Here is a 23,135-nt window from a genome sequence, read left to right as displayed (position 1 = left end):
ATGCTGCAGCAAGAGTTCTGATGAAAATTAAAAAGAGAACTCATATTTCTCCTATTTTAGCTTCCCTTCATTGGCTCCCTGTTAAATAGAATAAAATAGAATAAAATTCTCCTTCTTACATATAAAGCCCTTAACGATCAAGCTTCATCATACATCAGAGATCTGATTGTTCCATATATTCCTAACAGTGCACTTCGTTGTCAGACTGCAGATTTAATGGTGGTTCCTAGAGTCTCTAGAAGTAGAATGGGAGGCAGATCCTTTAGTTATCAAGCTCCTCTCATGTGGAACCAGCTCCCAGTTTTAGTCCGTGAGGCAGACACCCTGTCTACTTTTAAGGCTAGGCTTAAAACTTTCCTTTTTGATAAAGCTTATAGTTAGAGTGCCTTAGGTTATCCTGAGCTATCTCTGTAGTTATGCTGCTATAGGCTTAGGGTGCTGGAAGACAAAATGACAACTTTCACTCTCTCTGCTACATTCTCATACTACTCTCCAATTTTGCATTTTTTGTTGTTATTTCAGCTTTTAATTTTAAGTTATCTCTCTTTTCTCTTCCTAAAAGCTACACCTGGCTTGACTCTGTATCTATGTGTGACACCTTCCTGGAGGGGGCCATCGTTCAAGCTTCTGCTGGAGACGACATGTGTTTTGAATTGGTGCTATATAAATAAAACTGAATTGAATTGAATTTCTAATGCCTTTTAATAATTCTTCGAGGTATACTCTGTGTCTGGTGACCTTTACTCATGGTTTTGATGAATGTTTTGGCAACTGCTGGATAACATTTACATACCAATGTAAGGTCTTGTGAGACCCTTACTTAGTTGAAGCTTGTTTTCCATAGTACAAGAAAGTAAACTTGTTTATATTCAGAAAAAAAAAATATGTTGCTAACCCAGATATTTAGCAAAACTTGGATTTTTCATTTCACGTGTTTTTACTTTCTATCCACGTGCAAATTAGATTTTAGTGTAAACAACACTTGCCATGGAGATTTTGATGGCATATATGTACATCTTTAAAATCAGTGGTGTTGTGGCCTACGTCTTGGATGGTTGTTATCACTTTCTATATAAGAAATTATAATGTTAAAGCCATTTTATGGAAATTCCCTACACTTGTTTTTCTTACTATTGACTGTTACTATTAAACTTCAGACATAAGCTAGAGAAGTTATTGAGGCACAATTTTTTTGGGGATAATGTTTATTCAAGCATTGCTTTAGCCACACTAAGAATGTTCTTCTTTTCAGTTCTTATTTTGGTAAGATTGACATTATCACTACCTACTGATACAACGCTGATATTACAGCTTTTTTATTTGAGCACCGGCACCTTGAAGATGCAGTGATTTTTATTTTGCAAATGCAGATAAAAATATATTATTATACAGTGCTTTGAAAAACTATTTGCCTCCTTAAAGATTTCCTATGGTTTTGCTTTTTGCCGTTCTGAAATCTTTAAGCGGACAAAGCGATGCAAACCAACCTGGCCATATGTGAAAAAATAATCATCCCAGTGCTTTAGCTATGAGAAAACAATGATTAACAACATTTTATTAAAAGGCTAAGTTCTATTTTATTGGCAATATCTAGGCCTGATTACTCCCTAACCTGTAGAATCAAGTGTAATCACTTTAGTGAAATCTGTATGACAACATGAAGTAGCCTAAAATATCTCAAAGGACCCACATTATACTTCGAACAATGAGAACAGATGAGAAAAAAAACGTATTTGAGATCTGTCATTCTGGAAAACTTCAAAAACAATTTCTAAGGCTTTGAGACTCCATGGAACAAAGTAGGAGATGTTACTGACAAATGGAGAAAACATACAACAATGAGTTTGGAGGCCAGAACCACTGCTGACCCAAAACAACACAAAAGCCTTCTCACATTTGCCAAAATGCACCTTGATGATCCCCAAGCCTTTTGGTAAACCTTTCTGTGGACTCACAAGAGAAAAGTAGAAATACTGTGGATCTACTAGATTATTTCAGAAAAAAAGAGGGAATCAAAATTCAAATTTGGTGATGTTAGTGTTATGGTCTGGGACTGATTTTATTTATGACCAGGGCAACTTGCTTTAATTGATGGAACCATAAATTCAGCTGTCTGCCAAAAAATCCTGAAAGAGGACATCTGGTCATTAATTCTTGGCCTTAAACACAAGCATACTTTTGTTTTGCAGCTTGACAAATATCTGAAGAACCCCAGCAAGTCCACCTCTAAAGGGCTCAAGAAAAGAAAAATCCACAACTTGGGAAATAAAAGGAAAGTACAGCAGTACAGATATTTACATTTAGCACTTTTCAAATCTTGTTGCATAACAGTGCTAAGAGGCAGCGTGTTTTTTTTCCTGTGACAGCTCATTATGGAATTAGATAAAGTGACTTGAAATCCATTTGCAATTAAAAATCCACAAACTGACCCCGATGTTCACTGAAGAGCACCTGCCATCCAAAACAAGAGGGTTGCAATAGTCAAAGCGTCATGAGAGAGTAGACTGGGAACGGATGTTCCTGCTTGGCCAATCTGAAAAGTCTTTGTGAGTCTAATTTCCCTCTGAGTGAATCTATTACTAGTTTCTGTGTTTTTCTTTTAGTGGGTGTTGGTCATCTTCTACTTCATCTTCGAACATCAGTCAAAGGTGAGCCACCAAGCCACTCCAAAGTTGTCCGTGAAACCTTCTGCTCACCTGGAACATGATTATTATCACAGCAAAACAGGATTTCTAAAGACTCCCACACTATCTTTTTCTCTTGTACATTAAAAAGTAGCATTTTGTTAGGCAGCAGACTAACACAGAACCTATATTAACCTGTGTGGGTGTCTTGCATTTATTAGGACAACATGACCTGCAGTAGATTTCTCCTGCAGGCTGAGCTTTTATTTTCAGAAGAAAAAAGAGAATATACATCAATGGAGATGTACCAGTGCATCCAAAGTGTGTAGCGTCTTTTTTTTATTTTTTACCTTGATTGCATTCAGCAGCAAAGAGTAGTTATTGAACACAGTGAAGCAAAGTGTCCCTGCCTTTGTGAACTTGTGAAATATCCTTTTTTTAATTTGAAAGTTCTCAAAGGGGTAATAAATGGAATTAGTGGAAGACTTGACGCTACAAACCTGCTTCCAGACAGAAACAGGAGCTTGATGGACTGATCCAGAGCATGAGGCACAGCAGGACCTTGTGTGTTAGTTTACTTGGTAGCAAGAGCTTCTTTAGCCTAATTTGGGAACATATTGGCTGTCTTAATGCCATAACAAAGCTTTACAGGTCTGTGAAAAGTCTCAGAACTAAAATTCCATAGGGGTTCATGTTGTCAAAGGAGGCACAAAAAAACCTTTTCAGTGCTTGAAAACATGAACTCAAAAATTCAAGACATCATTGTGTCAAAGACACAAAACATTGCAGAACATTCCTGTATCCCTATCTTTCTCTACCAATATTCACTTCTATGCAACATTTAATCTGCGTCTAAAGTCTGAAAAACTGTTTTTTTTGATCAATTTGCTCAAGTTTAATTAAGAACTTCACACACTAATAATGCTCTACCAATAATTTTTATTGACTCTGGAATAACAGACTTAAAATTCACTCGGTTAGCTTCTCTTTAAAAGCATCAACATAAACAATTGTCTGTTGTTATCCCTGATGGACCTGGAACTAGTATCCTACAAAAGAAATCCATCTTCACCGTACTATTACAAAGTTCCCATAAAAGTAAACCAATGCTGGACATTTTCCGTTTGGGGATAGTAGCTCTCACTGTGGTTCACTGGAGTTCCAAAGAAGTGACTTTGTAATCTTTTCCAGACTGCTAAATGTCAATGACTTTGTTTTTCATCTGTTCTTGAATTTCTTTAGATTGGGCTATGATGTGTTTCTTTTTGAGATCTTTTAGCCTCCTTTCTGTGAGGTACTAGACCACAAGCCATGAGCTTGACATGTCTGGTCTACGGACAAGTAGTATCTCAAACACACCAAGACTAAAATACAAATTGTCAAATCTGATGAAATGAACAATAAACGTTTTTATCAAAGCATGAAAACCCAGAGAGTTATCTCTGTGGATGTCATACGTGGCTCTTGACTTCATTGCAGTAGATAATTTCTGATTAAACATTAAATGGTCGCACATAGACATTATTCTAGCTGAGTTTAAGAGGGAGGGAAAATTCCAAAGGAAAGGTATGACATGCAGGTAGGATGATTTAAAAAAAGGACTTGATTTAGGGGTTCATTGTTGGAAAAAAGGTACTTTAGCTCACCCAGTACTGTACTGTAAGCTGTTGGAACCAAATGCAGAGATCTGTCTTCCTGCCTGTATAGTTCAACACAGGTGACACATCTGTCCCTTTTTAGTTCCAACCATCCTTCTCACTTGACTTTTTCTGTCTATTTATAAGAAAGGTTAACATACTGCTGTGGAAACACAATGAATATTTGAAGCAGGTTAGCCTGTGTGAGAGAAAACAGAGGAGTTTCCTCTCTCGGAGCAGGTCTTGCAGGATGGATGTGTATCTTAGCAACCGGTGTCGCCTTCTGGCCTTAGGCTACAGATGCTACAGATGGTGTTGTTCATGATGACATTTTTTCATGTAAATACAGCATGCTATCAATGTAAATGGTTAGCTCAGGTTAAAGGCCATTTTTTAGAGAGAATGTTAATGAAATGCAATAATTTAGTGCCTTTTTTGTATTTGCTGTAGACGTATTGCCTGAGGCTGATACTGGATAAAGCTCAAGAGGAAGCATTTCTGTTAAAAATGTAAGTGTTGTGTTGAACTACTAGATATTCTGGGTCTACTTTCGGAATATTTCCTACCTCTGTCAATAGATGCTTTATCCTGCTCAGGATTGCAGGGGTTTTTGAGGTTTAATGCCAATAATCCTCCTTCAGGTGAAGCTGTTATTCTCTTAATAGTCAACAAAACTATTAAGAGAATAACAGCTGTTTGCTGTTTCACCTCAGCGCCTTCCCACAATTACCCTACAACTTGGGCCCACAATTGCATCCTGACCAGGGCCCGCACTGCCACAGCTCTCTGACTATGTTCACAATGCTGCTAGTACTCATAGATAACTCCACCTTAACATGATGTTACTGCCACTGTGTGACATTGGTATTCCTGCTTTAAAGCCATAACAATCAGGCCACAGTGGTGCCCACTGAGCCCAACCTTGCTAATTAATAGCCACTACCTTGCTGTAGATGTTTCAGACATCCTTCAAAACCTTGAGGAACTTATTTGCACTGTCACTTGTAGCTGCTGCCCTGTTGGCAAGGGTCATAACTGCATAAAAGCATGGCTCTAACCTGCCTAGTATTACCTCTACAGGCTGCTCATGGGGGTAAAATGGTGTTGGGCATATTTTCTTTCCAGAATTTAACCCCCTTAATGGTAAATGAACATAGTTTTAAGTGGGCTAAACATTCCCCAGCATCCAGCATCATTTAGGATTCAACCTTGTTAACTCATACAGGATCGGTTTTCTAAAATGTGTTCTCTGCAGTCAAAATGAACTGCAAGATGTAACAACCTTCTGCTGCACAGTGGGGTTGTGTGGAGTTGGCTAATTCTAAACTGGCTGCCAAATATCTGTGAAAGCATTACCATCTGAAACGTCTGTGTTGTTTCGTGGTTATAATCTTGTGCTTCTGTTCCTGCAAAGGAAGTGCACCCATTTTAGATTAGTGGTTCCATCAAGCTGGTAATGTTGCAACATACACTTACTGAAAGTCTGACTTTCTCCCCCACAGTAACTTTCCCTGTTGTTATTTTTGGCATCGTATGTTGTCAACTGATGATTTCAGAAATGATCAACCATCTCTGGTTTTTCTAATCTGACAAGGAAGCAGCAAATGCTCTGCACTCAGGGACCATTCAGTGCAATTTCATTTGGTGGCTCTCTCCATTTTTAAAATGAGTCCTCTTTGTGACATTACAGACTGCCTATCGCAGACAGCACTCAGATATAATTATCAGTTTTTATTTCTTTGAGAAACTGGCTAATCACTGGCATCCTTGATGAGAAGCAAAGTCATGTAAAGTTCATCTTGCACTCTTGTGAAACTTGTCCCACAGCTGTGGTGTGCACAGCAAAGGTGTGCTTTGTGTGTGTGTGTGTGTGTGTGTGTGTGTTTGTGTGTTTGTTGGCAAGATTCAATGTATTTGAATCTGAACTGTCATTTGCCATGGAGAAGCCTCTCACTGTAGCGCTGATCAACAGCAGCAAATTAACTATCATAGTCTGCGGCAAACAAGACTCTGTCAGCCCCTCCTTTCTGAAGCTTATCTCGTCTGTCAGGGCGTTCGCTTGTTTAATCATAACTGTCTTTATGTCTGCAGTAATTGTTTCCTCTTGGGAGGGGCTTTCAGGGCTTGAGGAAATTGGCTTTTAATGCATCATTATTTTTTTTCCTTTTTAAAATTTTTTCTCTGTATTTGTTTTTCTTTGCCCTCTTGCATTCATTTTTGATAGGGCTGTTGTTTCTGATTCACCCTTTTCCGTTTCCCTCCATTTGCCCTCTTTCACTCTGTCCCATCTATGTTCTCTCATTTTTCCACTGTCTAATCAGCTGCATTTATTTTATAAATAATCTGTCTCCTTTTTATGCTAATGAAAATAATTCCTCAGTAAAATTTCCTCTTGCAAAACAAATGGAACACTAGTTGTGTACTAAAAATGCAGTTTTTGGCTTTAGGTAATGGGTAAAAAAAGACATTAAACCAAAATTGGACTTATTTTGGTCCAAAAAGGTCAAATCTATTTGTTTCATTATAAAAAAAAAAATCATGGACAGAAACTGGTTCCAGGGTTTTAAAAGAAGTGTTTTAATATAAGCATTCATTTGCATTAACTGTTGCAAACTGGTGGAAGAAGAGTCAATGGAGACCTGTCTTCAAAAGGGACAAGGAATTGGATCAGACTTGAAAGGAAGATGCAGGGAACCAAATACAGGACAATCCTGGAAGCACAAGTATGTGCCTCTTAGTATGTTGCCTATTGCATAAAAATATAGCTTAAAGAAATTCCATTAAAATACATTGAAGTTTCTGGCTTTAATGTGACAAAATATGATTCAGGTAGAAATTCAGATAGAAAATGTTATATCAGCTCTTGTTTAAACAAGCGTTCTTATTTGGAAGTGCCCTTTCTTGTGTCAGCATACAGTTTTTCTCCAAAAACCTTAAATTTGCAACATAGCATGGGCAAACATAGTAGCTGTGGATGTGTTGGGACCCAGCCATGGATTTCAACATTACTCCGGTACGAACTCTTCTGGAACTTTTCAAAATAAAGTGCATTAACCTTCTTCCGGCACAGCCAGGAAACGGATAACTGCGGACTTCCTCTGACGCCACTACCCAAATAAAAGCACAGCTGTTGCTACATCCACCCTCTTCCACACCGATGTTCATTGGGATAGGAGGGGGACAAAGCGTGCTAATGTCTTTTGCTGGCAAAAAGACATAAACTCTTCAAACTGGATCCAAGAGTGTCATAAGATCACGCGATCATATGCACAAGTTAAGTATGAGTGAAGCACTGTTTGTGTACCCGGTGATTTCATTCATAAAGAGGGGAAATTAAGGTATAAGCATTGCTTACTTTCTCTCCGAGGCCTGCCGAAACTGTGTCACAGAGAAATCCCCAGTAGAGAAGCTGTTTCTACAAGCCGAGTCTGAAGGAAGGACAACGGCCCGCATCACCGTGGGTACGGTAATGAACAGCTGGTTGATGGACAGAACGAGCCGTCTTTCAAGCCACAGCTCCGGAGGTCAGGTCAGCTGAAAGCTAACTGCTTGTTGACTGGACGTTCCTTCAAACTTCGCCCCTTGGACAACATTTCCTCACCATGATCAGAGGTTAGGTTTGGGCAGAAAAATAATAGAAAGATTTAGATTGAAATGATCTAAACATTTTTCATCTTATGAAGTTTGGTTTTGTTTGTGTGAAACTCGGCTATCTTAGTGCTAGCAGGCTATCTGCAGCACACGTGCCCTGTTTGTGTTCTGTGTTTTTAAAGTTAAGTCAAACTTTACTTCAAGGGTGATTTTAAACACAGAAGATTGCTCATAACGCAACGTCCGCGCTTATGCATTTTAACCGTTTTATTAACCCTGGTATTTTAAAGGTATGTGTTTGTTTCTGGTGCTAAGCAATCAGCTTCTTTTGTAAGCTCAATGCTAACCGGTGAGAACACGTGCTTGCTACTAAAGAGTATTTAACAGAAAGGTTGTTAGTTTCAAGCTAGTGAATAATAGTCCCTAAACATTATTTCACTAAATCTGATAACTAAGTAAACACAATTAAGCCCCATTTCTCCAGAAAGATTTGGCTCTTTCCAAAATATTCCCTTAATAATATTTCTTCAAATATTATTTCAATACGTAAAGGCAGCTAATGAGATTCTGTTGAGTAATGGTCATCCAGAAGGTTGGTTTTATTCAGCAGATCATTGTTTAAAACATTATTTTATTAAAATATTTTATCTGATCTTACATTGTGAAGGGTTGCCTAAACGTTTGCTGATTATTGCCTAAGTTGGTTCCAAGACTAACTTAACTTCATTTCCAGATTCTTCAAGATAATCCTTGGTTCTCAAACATAAACATTGCATGGTAATGTTGCATCACTCTTTTTGGTCATGATTTCCAATCATCTTTAATCAACTTGTTTATATTGTACATAGCCTATTAGTCTTCGTTATTCTTTAATTCTGCTTGGTAGTTTAGTTGAATTGTTTTAACATAGTAAAGCGTTTGTTGATTGAAATATGTTTGACTTTGAGTTGACTTATTTTTGTTAATAAATTCTTGTATTTTAAGAAATTGTGTGAATTCATTCCATGTGTGTGCAGAGTTTATGCTGTTCAACAATGTCAGACCTTTCTATTTTGTCCTAATACCATCACCTTACAGACCGTAATATTATTTGATAAAATATTAAAATCAGTCAGTCAGTCATTTTCTACCGCTTATTCCATAGTGGGACGCAGGGTAGCTGGTGCCTATCTCCAGCAGTCTATGGGCGAGAGGCAGGGTACACCTGGACAGGTCACCAGTCCATCGCAGGGCAACACACAAACAACCACGCCCACACTCATTCATACACCTAAGGGAAATTTAGAGTTACCAATTAACCTAACAGGCATGTCTTTGGACTGTGGGTGGAAGCCGGAGTACCTGGTGAGAACCCACGCATGCACGGGGAGAATATACAAGCTCCATGCAGAAAGACCCCAGGCTGGGAATCGAACCCAGGACCTTCTTGCTGCAAGGCAACAGTGCTACCAACTGTGCCACCATGCAGCCAAAATATAAAAATATTAATATTAAATATCAAATAATATTCTCAGATTAATAATCACAACAGATGGAAGCAGGTGGTAGTCCCACATTTTATTTAGTCATTTGTTTTCCCTGCACTCCTGTAACCTAGTTTGTGCTCTCTCTGACAAAATGTTTGGCCATAAAAAGCTGATTCAGCTAGCAAACACGCCACACCGTCAACAGTTGCTCTGACACTTGTTCATTTGGCTCAGACACTAAGAAAACACAACTTGGTGTTGCAGCTCATTCCTGCAGGTAAAACACTGAGGAGGAGGAAACATTGCCAGAGCTGTTGCTATTCTATAATGTCTTCTGTGGGATTCCTCTGAATGCCTAAGGTGAAGCCATGTTAGCTCTTACGGTTTGTGTCTGGTGATGTTTCTGCAACAGCTCACATCTGTTTGATCAAATCGTAGCATTGAGGAAATGTTTGTGCAGGACAAAGTGGGACATGCTACTACAGCTGAAAGGCTGTCTTAAATAATAGAGCTTTTTACTTTCCCAACCGCTATAAAATGGTTACAAACAGATTTTTTAGTTTCAAATCTAACGGACAGTGTAGCCTTTTTCGATCTTTATCTCCAAGTTTTTAAAACTGACTTCTTTTAGTAGTCTTACAGGGGGTTATTTCAGCTGAACGTACCTTATGAATGAGTTATTCTTTAGTTTCAGCAGGGATGCATTGATTTTAGCTATATCTGCCTTCTTTATCTCTTCGTTTCTGTAACATTAGACTGAAATACCAACAGTCTAAGTCAACTTTGTGGTTCCTTCAAGTTTTTTACTGTCTGAGCATTGTTTAAACATCACAGCCGATCTGAATATTGTTACTGCCCATGTCCATTTCTCTCTGACCACAGTTTACCCATCACCAGATGGCTACTTTCAGCAGGATAATACACCATGTTGCAAAGTTCAAATCATCTGTAACTGTTTTTGTTTTTTTAACATGTACTCCATAAGCCTCCATAGCGATTGGATTTCAATCCAGCAAGCATCTTTGGGATGTGGTGGAACAGCAGGTCCCCATCATAACTGCCCTTGCATGGTTGTCTGTTCTGTTTGTCTCTGTGTTGCCATGTGATAGACTGACAACCTGTCCAGGGTGTACCCCATCTCTTACCCACTGACAACTGGAGTTAATCTCCAGATACCACCATCCCCTTCTCCTTCCTAGGCTTGAGCAGTGTTACATTGTATACCTCACATAGAGGTTCAATAGAAAAGAGCTCTCAGATGCCCCTCCAGATAATTCAGTCATTGCCTACATGGGCACTGAAGCTACATTTAGGAGAACAACAAAAGCTTATGATGGCCTCTCATCCACATTATCCTCCAGGCAATCTTAAATGCAGTTCTGTTTTCATGAGTAAATGGCTTTGAGAACCTTTCTTCTTGCAACTCAAAGGGATACATTTCATAGCCAGGACTAAGCCAAGCATTTGTGAGTATTGCCACACCTATCCAGTGCCAGCTACAAAGTATGACCATCCAATCCCTCTCCATGGGTTTGCATCTGGATCATAAGCATTGCATACTGTCAAAAGTAGATTGATTTGGTGCTGCTCAACCTTTTCATATCAGTAGAACCAGTTTCATTATTTACCACCAAGCTTACATTGATCTCAAATTCTCTACCAACACTAGAATAAGGGAACAACATAGAAGCTTGAAAACTTTCATACACTCTTTTTATGTAGTGAGAAAAAAAAAATCCTATTTAGAGAACATTAACAGATCTTTGGAATGGTGGAGTCAATTCAAGTATCACGGCCTTTGACTGTTGCAGGCAAATCCAGGCTTTCGGGAGATGTAATTGGTTTTACTGTATAAGTAGACCAACGTGGGCATTCAGACAAGGTCTGAAGTTGAGTGCCACATCTAAAGGTTGCCTTGATAACAAGTGAAAAAAGCACCAGCTTGTACATATCCATCTGTCGTATTTTGAAAGCCAGTTTTATTTTGCATAATTTATTAGCTTAGGGTTTTGCCTAGTTTTAAAAGTACATTTCTTGGTTCTTGAACTTGTGAGCTTTTTGTTGCCTTGTTAAACATGCCTTCATTATTACCATTGCCACTATCTGCTGTTGGACCATTTGTTCGCTAATATACCTCCCAGTGTCATCTGCTACTATATACCCCATGATGGTCTGCAACTACAACTCCCAGCAGGAATTGCAGCTGATAGGAAGGGGCGTTGCAGCACTGATGTCACAGTGGGCTATATAAGGACATGGGAGACGCCCCGCCCCACCTTTGCTTTTTCTCCTGCTGGAAACCGAGACGCAGTTACCAGGCAACCGAGGCGCATCATTCTGGAGAAGAAACTCACACGTGGGTTTTCATTAATTCTCCTCACTGGCCAAACTCATGTGAAGAGTTTTCTGGGATAAGAAAACCAGTAGACTTTACTTTACCGATTGAAGGCGTGGATTTAACACATAACCCAATAAAAACCTACAGAGGTTTTCCAAGGAGACGATATTTTCATCATTGTTTTTGTTCCAGTCGACTGCTGACGGTCCGTCATATTTTTCCCCTTTTGCCAAAAGAGGAAGGCCAGCCGTCTTTGAGGAGTTTGTTACGGATGCGTAACAACTTCCCCCTCCCCCCTCCCTGCTCCAGAAGACCACACCAAGTAATCCCATTTTGTTTTTATTTCTATTAGAAATAGATTGGGCAGGATAGAGTAGGATTTTAGAGCAATTTAGAATCGCCACTTATAGTCCAATGTGTTCTAAGTTGTATGTGCATGTAATGTCTTATTGAAACTTTGATTGCTGCTTATTTTAAACTCTGAAAGCCTCCGCGCTTTGAAGCTGTGCATGTCACTGTGTTTGAACACCTGAGCGCAGACTCAGGTGAACTTAAAGTTGGACTACTAGAACCTCATGGTGGAATACTCACTATTCCTCTGTCTTCGCTCTTCGTGTTTTTCCACTGGTTGCTGCCTAAAAGTTTTATGGCCCTTTGTGTTTCACTGAGCTACAACTTTGGGGGTTTATGACTGCAGCCTGGTGGAGGCTGCTCCCAAAGCTTCGCTCAGTACTATAATTTATCTTGTTTTTGCCATAACTGCTGGTTTGACTTTCATACACACTCAGTGTTGTTTTATCTTGTTTAGTTAGTTATTTTACCCATTTTGTGTAGAATTTTTGCATGGTTAATTAGGTGAAGATTATTGAATCAGAATAGCGAGGTGAATCAGGGCTGTTGATTTAATAAATATTAATGTAGATAAAGAGAACGTGTTTGTGTTTATTTTGAGCAAGAGTGATTTGTCTGTCAAAATAAGGTCAAAGTTCCACCACCTTCAGTAAAGCAGTTGATTAAACAGTGACATCTAGTAATGGTTATCAATTATTACTGAGAATTTAATAATTGTAATTATCAAGGGCCTTGAGCCATAATTACAACACCAGAGGACATCTCTAATTTCAATTTGTAAGTAATGATTTTTGATTAAGAAATTTATTTTTTTCAAATTATGATTTTAAATTATAATTCTTTATAAATATTAATTAATCAATAATCATAATTCTTACACTGCTGAAGAGCTTAGACAATCTTTCTAAGTAAAGTTTCTGTGTAAACCACATCTTGCATCTAAATTCTTCTCTTAAGCTAGAAGGTTCATTCAAGATCAGATCACACCAGATGACTGACAAACACCATTAAGTATTCAGTATTCAGAGGAAGGCATCATTTTTAATGGTATCTGCTTACAATAAATAGATGTCAGTTAAAGCCATCAAGCAATGTGTTCTGTACCGCTTTGATGAAAATTGTTCAAGACATCTTTGTGCTCAGGCTTCTTCTCCCTTATACTTTGTTTCAGTATGATGTTGTTTACTTCAACCCTTTGCTGATTAATTGAAACATTTTTCAAACATGCCCAGAGCTCCTGAAGCAGAGCTGGAATCATTTTAATGATCTATGTCAAATCTTTCTATGAAACTACAGCTATAAAGGCCAGAAGGTTTTGAATTATTCCAGAGCAATTTGAATTTGTGAGACCAGTGCAAATTTCTTTTTTCTTGTGGCAGGCAGGCAGACAGGAAGTGGGGTGGAGAGAGGGGGAAGACGTGCAGAATAGTTCTCCGGGGTCAGGGCTTGAACCGGGGACGGCTGCATCGAGCACTGATGCCTCTGTTTACGGTTGCACGCTCTAGTGCTACACCATGTGCCATGCCCCGACCAGAGAACATTTCTGTCCTCATGCCGAGATTTGGTTCCAACTCATTGTTTGTGGTTTTAGCCTTTGGGTTAGTAATGTCAGTTTGTCACTGCAAAGTTAGAAGAAAAATTAAGACTTTTTGGGCTTGAAGATTGACGACACGGGTTTTTCTATGGGCAATACAGAGTATCCGGCCAATGCAAATCAAAAACCAAATGCTCAAAACCAACTAAATTATATTGGTCCAAAAAACAAGTTCAAATGCGAATTAGTCAACCACATGGGAACAACTAAACACACTCATCTATTGTATCTGCCACATTTAGAATATGAATGCATTCCTCTGACCTGCCTTGTATCAACAGTGGAGGCAGTATAATGGTCTTGGGGACATTTTCTTGGTAAACCTTGGTATCAACTGACATTATGTAAAAGTCACATTCTACCTGAATATTGTTGCTGACCATTTCAATTTCTTTATTACCACAGTGTACCCATCTTTAGATGGCTGCTTTCATCAATACAATGCACTATCAAACAAAGCTCACAACACACAACATGCATTATTTAGAAGGAGATCTTATCAAAAGAAACACATTTGTTTAAAATGTGACAGAACTTGATGTTGTACCCTCATGTTTAGACCCAATTAGCACATTTTCTTAAACACACACATAAATGGCAAGATAGGAAACATTCATCCATCATCTATACCTGCCTGTCCTTGCAGGGTTCTGGGAGGGCAGGAAACACACACACACACACACACACACACACACGCACACACACACACACACACACACACACACACACACACACACACACACACACACACACACACACACACACACACTTAATTTAGAGAGACCAGATAACCTAACACTCATGTTTTTGGACTTTGGAACTGTAATACCCATAGAGAACCTATGTACAGGTGAAACAACTAAACCATTTTGTCCCTTTAGAAGAAAGCATTAGTTGAATGTAAATGTGATGTAGTCAAGGCCGAATCTTCATTTTAGATTGATCTTCTCTAATATTGTAATATTATCTGATGAAAAAAAAATGTATTTTTTGACTACCCAGTTATTTTATATTAACCCAGCTTTTTTGTTTTTTATGGAAACCATCATTTTTTGCCTTATAATCATAAGCTAGAAGCTTACAGCATCTTCCTGTAAAAATTTCAGCAATTAAATACTCTCTTTGATGTTTACCCGATGTGTTAATTAACCATATGTGAAGCAGCCATTTTTACAAAATTTGGAATTAAATTTCTCATTTTGTTCCTCATTATCCATTGCCGTTTTCTTAAACATTTTACTCAATAAAAGAAAATAGGAGGCAGAAAATTAAACTCTAGCTCCTGAAATCAAGTTTCTGGATGTATCAGTAATGTAAAACGTGAGAAGTAGATTTGCCAGGTTTATGTTAAATAGAAAGACTTTTAATATCTGTCCCTCCTAAGCGCATGCATCTGTTTTTTAAGTAAAGCAGTGCTTCCAAGAACATATTTTAACTTATTTTCTCTCCTTCAGCGTTCATGGGAGACTTCTTGAATGATTTTTACTGCTGCAGTTGTGTTTTGGTTGTGTTGGTTCTGGAAAACAGCCTTCACTCATTTAATGTGCCTCCCTTGCTTAATAACCTGTGCCACTGCGGGTACAGGGGTGACATTATCTCTCATGCAAATATCAGAATATTATTTGAACAGTTCAACGCGGTAAGAACACCATCACAAAGCCTAAATGTAATAATGATTTTCCACCATAGGAGGCATATGTGTATGCAGTCTACCCCTTTCTTTTGACTTGCTCACACAACAATGACTTTTATTAGATTTGAGGAAAATGGTATAAGAAAGACAGATGAAGGCTGAGGGTATAAAATGTTAATGCTTAGTATGTCCAGCTCTCTCCTTTTATCACCACTCTCCCATCCCCATTGAGTTTCTTTCCATCATATTGTACATTGATAGAATTTTATATCTATATAAGTCACTGAGGTATATCAAACTTCTCTAATTGCTTTATAGGGTTAAATTATGGGTCATACATTGGTAAGTCTGGGCATGACCATAGGAGGAATTCTGACACTTATCAAGTGTTCTGCATGCGAATGTGGTCTCTTGTCGTGGACTTTAAACAGCAGTCTGCCCTGAGACAGGCAGCTTTTCTGGGATACAATATAACCCACCTCCATAACCCTCCTAGGAGAACAATTAATGTTTCTTTTGCAGAAAACAAACAGGCAAACAATGCATTCCTAGATTCCCCGGGGTGATTGACTGCTCTTGTGATAAGACACATTTTGTTTAGTTTTTTTGCTAGGCTAGTCAAAAAAGAACCCTCAGTATCTAAAAGTCGACATCTAGTAAATTTTGTTTCATTCCTCTCATTTCATAGTATGCTGGCTCACAGTATAAATCACAGACCACCATTCCAGAGAGATTAGATTTCATTCTAAAAGGCTGACCAAAAGGAAAACAAGTGTAAAAGTAATGCAAAAAAAAAAAAATACATTCGGCAATAAAAAAAGTTAGGTGAGTAGTTCAGGAATGGTCCAACTGCCTGTAAGACTGTATTGTCCTCATCTGAACCCAGGTGTTGGCTAAGGTTCCCGATCATAATGTTATTTTGGTAATTGGTAACAGATTATCCGATTGCACTCAGCATCCGATATCTGCTTTTGCACTACTTTCTGGATTTTATGTCAGCTGCACGGTAATATCTATCAGCTGGCCTGGTTGCTCAGGCCAAAGCAATTATAAAGAATTGGAAATGACAAAAGAGAGATGAAAGGGGAAATGGGTGTGACAAAACACAGACTGCAGGCTGGATAAGGTTCATGAACCATCTGCATTCAGTCGACATTCTCTGCTTTATGGTTTATGTGAGACTGCTTAAATGATTCATACTGCCGGTATTGCATTTTATTTATGTTGGATCTTGAAAACAACCTTTACTCTCCTAATTTGCCTCCCTTGTTTAAGAAGCTGTGCATTCATGGATTCAGAGGTGACATTACCTCCCATAGTGAATCGTGAGGAGCCTTGAAAAGTAGGGCCTGTCATTCAGAATGATATTTCAAGACTTTAGGAAGGTAGGAACAACTGGAATTTAACACAAAACATATATTCTGCTACAGACAATTGGAGTTCAGAGGCTTGCTTGATATCACTGTTTAGCCATTCGAAACACCGGATAAGGAAAACACCTTATTTAACCAAATTGCTGCTGTGCTGTACATCAGGCAATTTTGTGGATCTTATACCGCAGAGCACACAAGCAGGTAATCAAGGAGAGGTTAAACAGATGGAAAATCAGCAGAGTGTAGGCTTTTATTTAATGATGAAAGAAATCCAGAAAAAAAAGAATGAATTATGAACGGATTCCAAGCAGTACCTGCTTCCTTCAGCTAGTTGTTTATAAAGAACTCCTCTCAAATTGCAGCATCACAAAACTTGTAGTAACCAAGAGAAACATGGTTGGCCATTTCAAGCACCTCTGTAGAGCTACTGAGACATCTGTGATATAGATAGCATTGATGCATTTTAATAACTTTATAGTACTTTGTACTTGCAAAAACTTTGCCTAATCCCACATAACTCAAATAGGTATTGGGTGTCTGGATACAAGCAGCTAAAATGAGCTTCCTCTGAAGGGTGGTCAGTTGGGGTTTTTCCAGCATCTGATCAGAGTGTCTCTTTGGCTCCTCCCTTTGGAGGTTTTCAGGGCAAGTCCCACATGGAAGAGACCCCAGGGAAAAAACAAAATTTGCTTGAAGGACCTTATATCCCATCTGGCCTGAGAAGGCCTTGGGATACCTCAAAATGAACTGGAGGGTGTCAACAGGGGAATGGATGTTTGGGTTTCTCTCCACGACCTGCAACCCCTGCAATACGTTCTTAGATAAGCGGAAGGTGATAGATGGATGGATGGATGGATGCATGGCATTAGGTGACTTGATTTAGACATCTCTAGACCCAACCAATGAACTTGTGTTTGACTTACCTAAACAAAGTTTCTATCTGGTCCCACAGGAGTAAGAAATGTCCTACATAATGGGCCCAGTGTGGCTTAGCCTTAGGCTACATAATGAACCCATGTTTATTGCCTACATAGATTTGGGCCCGAACAATCCTGGGTAACACAAAGTCAGACCAAATAGCCATGGTAATATTATCCTGTGGCAATTCTTTTATTAATAGTATGCTTATATAGTGCCTACTGTGGTCCACATATCCTACCCTACAAACATGGACTATGGTCATGCTTTTATCGTCTATTTAGGGGTGACTAGTCTATTATTTTGCCCAATATAATATGTTGAAAGTTAGACCTTTTCAGCCCATAGGTTCTGTCAAAATGTAGCCTAAAGTGATGTTGAAATTCAGAGTTGGGCAGCCAAGACCAGTAGACATGTTTATGTAGAAAGCTTTTCAACCTACACTTCTCAATCATAGTTTCACACTGTTTTAAGAAAAGGTGGCAGCATTTTTTAAAATCTTTTGGTTGTTCTCCAATTTGTTTAAGCAATGATGTTTGCATTTTGTGGGACTTTAAAGGTCCAATGTCACAAAATACTTTATATAACAACGTCTATACTACATGAAAACATGTTTAGAATGGTTTGAAAATGGGACAGAAATGAAATTATAAGGGAAATATTTTGCATTTATTTTCTCTTGTTCCATAGAAGGTTTTCAGATGTTAGAATCAACCTCAGAATAAAACTGTTGTGTTTGGCATGTTTCTTGAAACTCCTGATTTTCCAAACCTGACAGTGCTATAATTATTCCATCTGCTTCACAAACAGTTGATTATCTGCTCTGCTGGATACAAGATGAAAAAAAAAAAAAAACTCTATACGTGACAGTGAGTCTGAGATGAGTTTTGTTTGTGTGCTGGATGAGTGCTGGTGAAATAGCTGACCTCTGCACAGCTATTGCCCTGTAAGAGCTTTCATTTCAGAAGAACAGAGGCCCAGGTGTGTGACACATCGATAAGCTCCTCTCCAATTCATCTGATCCTGGCTTTATCATTGTCCTTTGTCTGCCTCCTCTCCCTCTTTCCACTTTCTTTTTGAAGCCAAAGTATAAGCCCAGATGGATGGAGTGATATGAGCCCAATAAATCTGAGGAATTAATTCTCATCTTTTGGAAACATTTCTCTTTTCTCACCCTCCCTGGTTTCAGTTTCTAACTCTTTTTCAATGAACAATTCAATCGCAGCAGAAGAAAATACTTTTTCTAATAGAATATTTGATCCGCCAAGCAAAACCTGGTAAAATCCGAAGCCTGGTCTCGCATAGAGAAGAGTACAGGGATCTTGACAGTGTCTTTCAGGCTTTTTAACTAAAAATGCAAGCCCGATCTTTACTGATTCTCCCAAACTGTACTGGTTCCTTAATTTAAACTTTTTAAAATCCATTAATAGTTGTATAAAAATCCTTTATTAAATTAACTAAAACCGCAAGTTATTCAGAGCCTTCGATCAACTTTCTTGGCATAAAGTCAGAGACTTTGAGAAAGTTTTCCCTCTAGCTGATTATTGGCCTAATGATGTCTGTTTGGGATCGCTGTCTTGTTTGATCACCCAATTGGTCCTACCTGCTGACATGCAACCCGACTATTCAGTAGTGAACAGCTGCTGCAAACTAAGAGAGCAACCAGTCAGCTGCTGCTGCCCCTGTCCCAACCTAAACTACTAACTATCCTTATCAGTTTCTTTAAAATATTTAAATCTAACTGCAAATGAATAAAAACACATAGAACATATAACTTAAGCAAAGATAGAGTCAAAATGGGACAGTGGCTCAGTTAATTAAGTAAATGCCATAATTTAATAGTCTGTAGAGTTCAATTCAGTTGGCGTCTAGACATTCAGTTATTAGTTCTGCTGCCTTGTTGAGATCAATGTCCTGTCATCATTACCCACAGCTTTCCTTAAGAAAGCTTTGCCTGTCATAACGTCTGATATAACTCAAGTAATAAACACGTCCCTTTTGTCAGGTGTTTTCCCCCAGGCCCTAAAAACAGCAATTATCAAACTGCTATTGAAAAAGAGCAACTTGGACAAGCTGCTGCTACAGAACTACAAGCCTATATCAAACCTCCCCTTCATCAGTAAGATAATTGAAAAAGCTGTGATTCAGCAGTTAAACAACTTCCTAACAATAACTAGCCACTTCGATGTCTTCCAGTCAAGCTTCCGTGCTCACCACAGTACAGAGACTGCCCTTGTCAAGGTGTTTAAATACATCAGAATATATGAAGACTATGGAAGAACCACAGTGCTAATATTATTGGACCTTAGTGCAGCATTCGACACAGTTGATCACTTAATTTTATTAGAGCGCCTGGAAAATTGGGTCGGCCTTTCTGGAACACACTCGATTAGTTTAAATCTTACTTGAAAGACAACGACTTTTTTGTGTCAGTAGGTAACTTTACATCAGAGACCACAAAAATCACATGTAGCGTTCTCCAAGGGTCCATCTTAGGGCCCCTCCTATTCAATATCTGCGTGCTCCTCCTATCTCAGATTATAATAAACAACATAAGGCTATCATAACTATGCAGACGACACACAGTTATACATTACGATTGACTATGAACCCATTCAAGCGCTTGGTAAATGCTTAGAAGAAATCAATACATGGATGGGCCAACATATTCTTCAACTGAATCAAAACAGAACTGAACTAATCATTTTTGGACCAAAGGAAGAGTCTTTAAAAGTTAGCACACAGCTTCAGTTAATACAGCTAGAAGCCACCAATCAGGCTCAAAATCTGGGTGTAGTGATGGACTCAGAACTCAGAACCTGAACTTTCAGAGGCACATAAAGACAGTAACAAGGTCGGCCTTCTATCACCTAAAGAACATCTCCAGGATTAAAGGACTAATGTCTCAGCAGGACCTTGAAAAACTAATTCATGCGTTCATCTTTAGTAGAATTGATTACTGCAACGGTGTCTTCACAGGTCTGCCTAAAAAGTCGATCAGCTAGCTGCAGTTGATCCAAAACGCTGCTGCTGCTTCCTCACTAAAACTAACAAAGTGGAGCACATCACCCCAGTTCTAAAGTCCTTACATTGGCTCCCCTTATCTCAAAGAATAGACTTAAAAATACTTCTGTTAGTGTCTAAATCACTGAATGGCTTAGCACCAAAATACATTACAGACTTGTTGTCAGTGTATCAACCACCCAGACCTCTCAGGTCTTCTGGCTCAAATCTACTCTGCATACCCAGAACCAAACTTGGAAAAGTGCTGAAACCCTAAGTAGCTTTAAATCAAGATTAAAAGCTTATTTGTTTACATTGGCCTTTGACTGTGCTATCTAACATTATTAAAGTTTTCAGCCCAACTGTGCTTTCATTTTCTTATCAGTCATTTTATCATGAATTTTTTTATGATCTTTTTAATTATTAAATTTTTTTTCTCTTTAGTTATTTAATTACCTTTATGTCACTGCAATGTACTTTTCCTGTTATGTCTCTTTTTCATGTACAGCACTTTGAATTGTCTTGCTACTGAAATGTGCTATATAAATAAACTTGCCTTGCCTTGCAGATGGTCACACACTGGACACCTTTACAGAGGAGTTCATGGTCAACTCAAAGACTACAAAGTACCCAGTGTTCTGTGGTATCCAAATAAACCCTAATCACTTCCTCAGTCTTACTCGACAGCTGGTATGAGGTATTTGTCTTGATATGCTTTTTTAGTTTTTGCCAAATATGGCCCTGTTCATTTGGCTTCATCTGTCTGAAAGACCAGAAGTTGCAGAGGTCTTATGGTTGAGTCCAATGCTACACCACAAACCTAGGCGGCTCACCCACAGTCTTCTTCTGGCTTTGCTGTCGTTAAATGTATTTAACATGCCAAGCGAGGCCTACAGAGTATGAAATATAGCTCTTGGCATTTTGAACTTGTATAGGTGGATTTGCTGGGACATTAACTCCTGCGAAGATTGGCAGCTGTCTTAAATGTTTGCCTGTGAAGAATTTATCTGTATATGTAGAATGATGGATTTCAAATACACTGAAAATGCTACCCAAGTTTGATAAGCAGTAAAAATTGCTACCTTGAAGTCATTGCTGATGTCTCTCCTTTTTGACATTGTGTTAGCAAACTGAAAATGAATCTGCTTTAATACAGCTTCTAACACCACTTATTGTTCATCAAATGAAGCACATTTGATTGGGAACACCCTGGCTGCTACTTTCCCTTTTTAAATCTAATAAAATCATTTTAGAACTTGGCACAATGTGTTGCTTCTTGAGAATGCTTGGCCTACTTCATGATGTCAGATAAGAGTTACAAATGCATTTGCAGAGGATTCGCAGAAAAGATGTAGGGCGAAAAAAAGAATTATTGATTATTTTGATATGTCTGCTTAGGAAAAAGCGATGTCAGGCAGTTTATTGAGGACATGTCTTGAAAGAAGCTGTGTTTTCAGAATATAATGGTAAACCCTAAGCAAAAAGCACTTCTGAAATTAAACGCAACATAAGCAATCTATGACTCAAAAAAAAAAACAAACAAGAAAACAAATGGCAGATCTTATTAAAAACAACTTAAAAGGTTCATTAAAAGTGTATCTGAGAGGGCAGACATATTCTCTGAGAGTTGAGATGCTATTTCTTGCTGGTGAGATGGAATTTGTTAGCTTACAGTTTTGGCAATGATGTGAAACACTTTTGTTCTGTGCTGCACTTTAGGATGCCTCTCTCAAGGACGCAAACACAGCGACAGCAATAGCAGAATATGGCCTTTATACTGTGTTAGACTGACGATGTTCATGAGAAGCAAACAGCTTTGAATTGTGAGCAAGGTTGTCTCGCAAAATGTGTGCACTGGGCTCAGGAAAGAAAAAAGCATCGCTGTTTGAACGAGTACAGGTAGTGGCTGCTTTGCCTTTAAATATTTACACACGTGGACAAAATTGTTGGTACCCCTTGGTAAATGAAAGAAAAACCCACAATGGTCATAGAAAGAACTTGAATCTGATAAAGCTAATACTGAATACAATTTCTATGAAAATGAACAAATGAAAGTCATGAAACTCATGAAACAGGCCTGGACAAAAATGATGGTACCCCTGAAAATAATGTGACCAAAGGGACATGTTTAATCAAGGTGTGTCCATTAATTAGCATCACAGGTGTCTACATTCTTGTAATCACTCAGTGGGCCTATATATAGGGCTACAGGTAGTCACTGTGCTGTTTGATGACATGGTGTGTACCACACTCAACATGGACCAGAGGAAGCGAAGGAAAGAGTTGTCTCAAGAGATTAGAAATAAAATTATAGACAAGCATGTTAAAGGTTACAAGACCATCTCCAAGCAGCTTCATGTTGACGTGACTACAGTTGCACATATTATTCAGAAATTTAAGATCCATGGGACTGTAGCCAACCTCCCTGGACGTGGCCACAGGAGGAAAATTGATGACGAAACAAACAAAGAGATGGATAATACGAACGGTAACAAAAGAGCCCAGAAAAACCTCTAAAGAGATTAAAGGTGAACTTCAAGCTCAAGGAACATCAGTGTCAGATCGCACCATCTGACGTTGTTTGAGGCAAAGTGGACTTAATGGGAG

The 23,135-nt window shown here is 38.6% G+C and overlaps 1 long non-coding RNA gene across 1 annotated transcript; it reads left to right on the top strand.

Moving 5' to 3' along the window:
• Positions 1 to 2,060: 2,060 nt before the first annotated feature.
• On the top strand, positions 2,061 to 21,778 carry LOC124861756. The gene is made up of 3 exons (XR_007036736.1): positions 2,061 to 2,648; positions 4,712 to 4,770; positions 21,097 to 21,778. It is a non-coding gene; the product is annotated as an uncharacterized LOC124861756 (long non-coding RNA).
• Positions 21,779 to 23,135: the final 1,357 nt, after the last annotated feature.

Source organism: Girardinichthys multiradiatus, chromosome 24 (genome assembly GCF_021462225.1).
Source record: "Girardinichthys multiradiatus isolate DD_20200921_A chromosome 24, DD_fGirMul_XY1, whole genome shotgun sequence".
NCBI lineage: Eukaryota > Metazoa > Chordata > Actinopteri > Cyprinodontiformes > Goodeidae > Girardinichthys > Girardinichthys multiradiatus.
The sequence above is the reverse complement of the archived record's forward strand: the minus strand, read 5'-3'. Positions and strand labels throughout refer to the sequence as shown.